Source organism: Rhinopithecus bieti, unplaced genomic scaffold, assembly GCF_001698545.2.
Source record: "Rhinopithecus bieti isolate Rb0 unplaced genomic scaffold, ASM169854v2 scaffold_17653, whole genome shotgun sequence".
NCBI lineage: Eukaryota > Metazoa > Chordata > Mammalia > Primates > Cercopithecidae > Rhinopithecus > Rhinopithecus bieti.
In genome coordinates this window covers 498,271-504,094 of record NW_016809173.1, presented here as the reverse complement: position 1 = coordinate 504,094, position 5,824 = coordinate 498,271, and the positions used below count along the sequence as shown (strand labels likewise).

The 5,824-nt window shown below is 39.7% G+C and overlaps 1 pseudogene; it reads right to left on the bottom strand.

The window, feature by feature from the left end:
• Window positions 1-354: 354 nt before the first annotated feature.
• On the bottom strand, window positions 355-1,426 carry LOC108539852 (lupus La protein pseudogene; annotated as a pseudogene).
• Window positions 1,427-5,824: the final 4,398 nt, after the last annotated feature.

The following is a 5,824-nucleotide window of genomic DNA, read 5'->3' as shown; positions in this document are numbered from 1 at the left end:
TTCATTTGTCACTTGCCAAACCCTGTGGATTATTTTTTGTTTTGTTTTTTAATAAAGAATATATTTTATTAGCTTGTACTAACATTATCATATTACAAAAGCAATTTAGGGGAAGACTGCTCCTTTCGATACTTGAATAATCTGAAACAACACATACAGAACTATGCATTTTAAAAAATCCTCATTTGGATAACAAAAAAAGACAAGTTAAACAACAAAAGAACTTCTCCTTTCTCACATATGGACATTGAAGTGGACCTAATTTGTTTTTTATTTTAAAAGCTCCCCAAAACAAAAGCAGCTTAAAACCTAATTAAAATAAATAAAAAATGTGTTTACTAAACTACTGGTTTACTAAGCTGCTGACACCATTTGCTGTTGTTTTAATGCAGGTTCTTCTGTCTGTTTCTTCTCTTGCTCGTTTCACTAGTCTAGTTGCACCATTTTCATCCTGTTCACCATCATTAGCAGATTTAGTTTTTTTAAACTTGAAACGTACTTTTCTTTTAGACTTAATTACCTGTTCCTCTTCCTTTAAATCTGCAACCTTTTGACTTCTATTTGTTTAGGGATTCTTGTGTTGGTCTTCTAAGATTTTTTCAATGCTTCTTTTTCCACCTCTCCTTCTAGTACTTCCCAATTCACTTCTTTGTTCCTTAATTACTTCCATTACTCATGTCTTTGGCTTTACCCAATACTTCCTTGACATTTACTTTAATTAGAATTATCCCATCCCCTGTTCTGCTCCTCTGACAAGGTCTGTTCATTTTATTTCACTATGATTTGAGAAAAGAATGTGTAACTCTACAGGTCTGATCATCTAAGTCACCTGAAAATTTCAGCAAGCATCCAATCTTCTTCTAGATATTTCATTTCAGCATCTTCTTCTAATTTTTGTTTTTCTTCTTACTCTTGGTTAGCTCTTAATTTAGCTTCCACTTCATTTTGTTCTCTTTCTTCTTCTTTTTTTTTTTTTTTTTTTTGTGGCAAAGTAATCTTCCTTGAAAAGTATTAGCAGGTCTGTGCTTTTGTATTTCTGGCCAGGGGTGTCTACAAATTTCTTGGCAGATTCAATGCTACCAAACATAACAAAAACGGATCCCTTAAATGCTTTATGCAATGTTCCTCTCATCTGAATATTGTACTTGACCTTTATCTTTTAGCCATTCTTTTATGTCATCAAGAGTTGCATCAGTTGGGAAGCTGTTGATATAAACAGATCTGTTTTTACATCAGTTTTAGACTCATCAGTCATTTCTGGGAGGGGCTTGCTTGAAGACCTTCTGAATTTAGTTTTATCTTCACTGATTTCCATGAGTTCTGTCTTAGATTTTCTAAGTGCTTCTGCAGTTACACTAAAGTCTATTATTAGATGACTTAACCTGTTGAATTTCATTATCTTCAAAGGTACCCAGCTTTCAATCATAGCCTCAAACTCCTGGGGTGAAGAAATCCTCCCACCTCAGCCTCTGTAGTAGTTGGGGCTATAGATGTTCACCATAGAACAAAATATGCCAGGGCCGAGTGCAGTGGCTCATGCCTGTAATCCTAGTACTTTGGGAGACCAAGGAAGGAGGGTCACTTGTGGCCAGGAGTTTGAGACCAGTCTGGTTAATATAGTGAGACCCAGTCTCTCTGTATAAATAAAATAAAATATTCAACAACTTCTCCATATCATCAAATACTTAATCAATGTTCAAATTTCCCCAATTACCTCATGCCTTTTTATCATTATTTTATTCTAATCATGATCCAAGCCAAGTCTATCTGTTGCATTTAATTGATTTAGATCTCTTTTAATCTGTAACAGTTCCCTCTTTTTTTTTTTCATTTATTTAACAATGAAGTCAGTTATTTGCTGTGTAGAATGTCTCACATTCTGGATTTTAGAGATTGTATACCTGAGGAGTTGCTTAATATGTTAATATGTTTCTCCATTTCCTTCATTTCCTGTAGAGGTTTGATCAGATTCAAGTTATATATATATATATATGTATATAAAACTTGATATATGTTGATATATGATCATATATATATATCATACATATGATATATATATAACTTGATGTATGTTGATATATATGATCAAAATATATAACTGCCAAGAAATTTGTGTGTGTGTGTGTGTGTGTGTGTATATATTTTTTTTTGGGGGGGAGGGGTCTCATTCTGTCACCCAGGCTGGAGTGTAGTGGCACAATCTTGGCTCACTGCAACCTCCACCTCCCGGGCCCAAGCGATCTTCCCACCTCAGCCTCCCAAGTAGCTGGGATTACAGCTGTGTACCATCATGCCAGGCTAATTTTTGTATTTTTTAGTAGATATGGGGTTTTGCCATGTTGCCCAGGCTGGTGTTGAACTCCTGGACTCAAGTGATTTCCCCCCTCGGCCTCCCAAAGGGATTACACGGGTGAGCCACTGCACCCAGCTAGATTAAAGATTTATTTCAATGTTTTTTGGCAAAATATATTTCAGAGGTTGGGATCTGGTTAGTCTAGAATGGTCTCAGTTGGATCAATTGAGCTCTACTCCATGTTGTCTCTCCTCTTTCAGGGGGTGACCCTAGGTTTATTCCCATAGAGATTGCAGGGTGTTCAAGGAAGGCTGATATTGTTTAGTTACCCTCATGCTGTTCTCATGATAGTGAGTTCCCAAAAGATCTAATGGTTTTATAAAGAGCTTTTCCCCTTTGCTTGAGACTTCTCCTTACTGCCACCATGTGAAGAAGGACGTGTTTGCTTCCCCTTCCACCATGATTTTAAGTTTCCTGCGGACTCCCCAGTCCTGCAGAACTGTGAGTCAATTAAACTTCTTTTCTTTATAAATTACCCCATTTTGGACAGTTCTTTATAGCAGTGTGAGAATGGACTAATACTGTAAATTGGTACTGAGTGGTGGGGTGCTGCTGTAAAGATACCCCAAAATGTGGAAGCAACTTTAAAACTTGGTAACAGGCAAAAGTTGGAACAGTTTGAAGGGCTCAGAAGAGAGGAAAATGTGGGAAACTTTGGAACTTCCTAGAGACTTCTTTAACCAAATGCTAATAGTGATATGGACAATGAAGTCCAGGCTGAAGTGGTCTCACATGGAGATGAGGAACTTCTTGGTAACTGGAGTGTATTATTCTGTTTTCATGCTGCTGATAAAGGCATGCCCGGTACTGGGAAGACAAAGAGGTTTAATTGGACTTATAGTTCCACATGTCTGGGGAGGCCTCAGAATCATGGTAGGAGGCAAAAGGCACTTCTTACATGGTGGAGGCAAGAGAAAATGAGAGAGATGCAAAAGTGGAAACCCCTGATAAAACCATCAGATCTCATGAGACTTATTCACTACCATAACATTATGGGAGAAACTGCCCCCATGATTCAAATTATGTCCCACCGGGTCCCTCCCACAATACATGGGAATTATTGGAGTACAGTTCAAGTTGAGATTTGGGTGGGGACACAGAGCCAAACCATATCATGGAGTAAAGGTGACTCTTGCTATGCTTTAGAAAAGAGACTAGTGGCATTTTCCCCCTGCCCTAGATATCTGAAGAATTTTGAACTTGAGAGAGGCAATTTAGGGTATCTGGTGAAAAAAATTTTTAAGTGGCAAAGCCTTCAAGAGAAAGCAGAGCATAAAAGTTTGAAAAATTTGCAGCCTGATGATGCACTAGAAAAGAAAACCTCATTTTCTGGGGAGAAATTCAAGCCAGCTGAAATTTGTATAAGAAATGAGGAGCTGAATGGTAATCACTAAGACAATGGGAAAATTGTCTCCAGGGCATATCAGAAACCTTCACAGCAGCCCCTCCCATCATAGGCCCAGAGGTCTTGGAAGGAAAAATGGTTTTGTGGACCAGGACCAGGGCCCCCCTGCTCTGTGCAGCCTTAGGACATGATGCCCTATATCCCAGCTGCTTCAGCTCCAGTCATGGCTAAAAGTTGCCAACATACAGTTCAGGCCGTTGCTTCAGAGGGTGCAAGTCCTAAACCTTGGCAGTTTTCACTTGGTATTGGGCATGTGGGTGCACAGAAGTTCAAGAATTGAGGTTTGGGAACCTCTGTCTAGATTTCAGAGGATATATGGAAATGCCTGGATGTCTAGGCAGAAGTTTGTTGCAGGACCGGAACTCTCATGGAGAGCCTCTGCTAGGGTGGTGCAGAAGGGAAATGTGGGGTCGGGAGTCACCCTACAGAGTCTCTACTGGGGCACTGCCTTGTGGAGCTATGAGAAGAGGCCACCATCCTGCAGACTCCAGAATGGTAGATCCATTGACAGCTTGCATCGTGTGCCTGGAAAAGCCACAGACATTCAATGCCAGCCGTGAAAGAAGCTGAGAGGAGGCTGTATCCTGCCAAGTCACAGGGGTAGAGTTGCCCAAGGCCATGGGAGCCCTTCTCTCACATCAGTGTGACCTAGATATGAGACATGGAGTCAGAGGAAATCATTTTGAAACTTTAAGGTTAATGACTGCCCTATTGGATTTGGGACTTGCATGAGGCCTGTAGCCCCATTGTTCTGGCAAATTTCTCCCATTTGGAATGGGTGTATTTACCCAATGCCTGTACCTCCATTGTACCTAGGAAGTAACTAACTTGCTTTTCAATTTTACAGGCTCATAGGCAGAAAGGATTTGCCTTGTCTCAGATGAGACTTTGGACTTAGACTTCTGTATTAATGCTGGAATGAGTTAAGACTTTGGGGAACTGTTGGGAAGGTATAATTAGTTTTGAAATGTGAGAACATGAGATTTGGGAGGGAATGGGGTGGAATGATATGGTTTGTCTGTGTCCTCACCCAAATCTCATCTTGAATTGTAATTCCCATCATCCCCACATGTCGTGGGAACTCACTGGGAGGTTATTGAATCATGGGAGCGGTTATCCTCATGCTGTTCTTGTGACCGTGAGTGAGTTCTCACGACATCTGATGGTTTTATAAGGTGCTTTTCCCCCTTTGCTCAGTACTTCTCCTTCCTGCCACCATGTGAAGAAGGACATGTTTGCTTCCCCTTCTGCCATAATTGTGTTTCCTGAAGCCTCCACAGCCCTGCAGAGTCAATTAAACTTTTTTCCTTTATAAATTACTCAGTTTTGGGCAGTTCTTTGTAGCAGCAGGAGAACAGACTAATACAAAGGCAGAAGAAACTCACAAGTGCTTTGTCAAGCCCTTTCTTACTCTCTGTTGGCCAAAGGAAGTCACATGACTGAGTTCAAAGTTGGAGTGTGAGAGACTGGATGCATAGAGGTCACTAACCGGGGCCTTTATAAGCTAACATACAATACAATTATCAGGTTGTCTATTTTGTCATATTAAATTGATCAGTAGATTCAGGTGTTGCCTTCTCAGTATGCCTATCTTTCAGGCAATGATGATACACCAATTCTATCATTACTTCTGCATTTATTGGTCTACACTTAAATTCTTCTGTAAAGGAGCACTTACCCCCTATAAATTATTTGCTTATGCTAAAATACACGATGAATATGTATTTCCATGTATTTGCTATTTTCATAGCAGTGAATTGGTACCATAGCATTCCAAGGGGGCTAATGAGTTTTTTTTAAAAAAATTATCATTTTCAACTCATGGATTTTTAACCTACTTGAGGTATTTTGGTCCATTATATTCATTATTCCTTTTCATACTTGATATGGTTTGGCTCTGTGTCCTCACCTATATCTCATCTTGAATTGTACTCACATAATTCCCATGTGTTGTGGGAGGGACCCAGTGGGAGATAACTGAATCATGGGGGTGGTTTCTCCCATACTGTTCTCATGGTAGTAAATAAGTCTCACAAGATCTGATGATTTGATAAGGGGAAACGTTT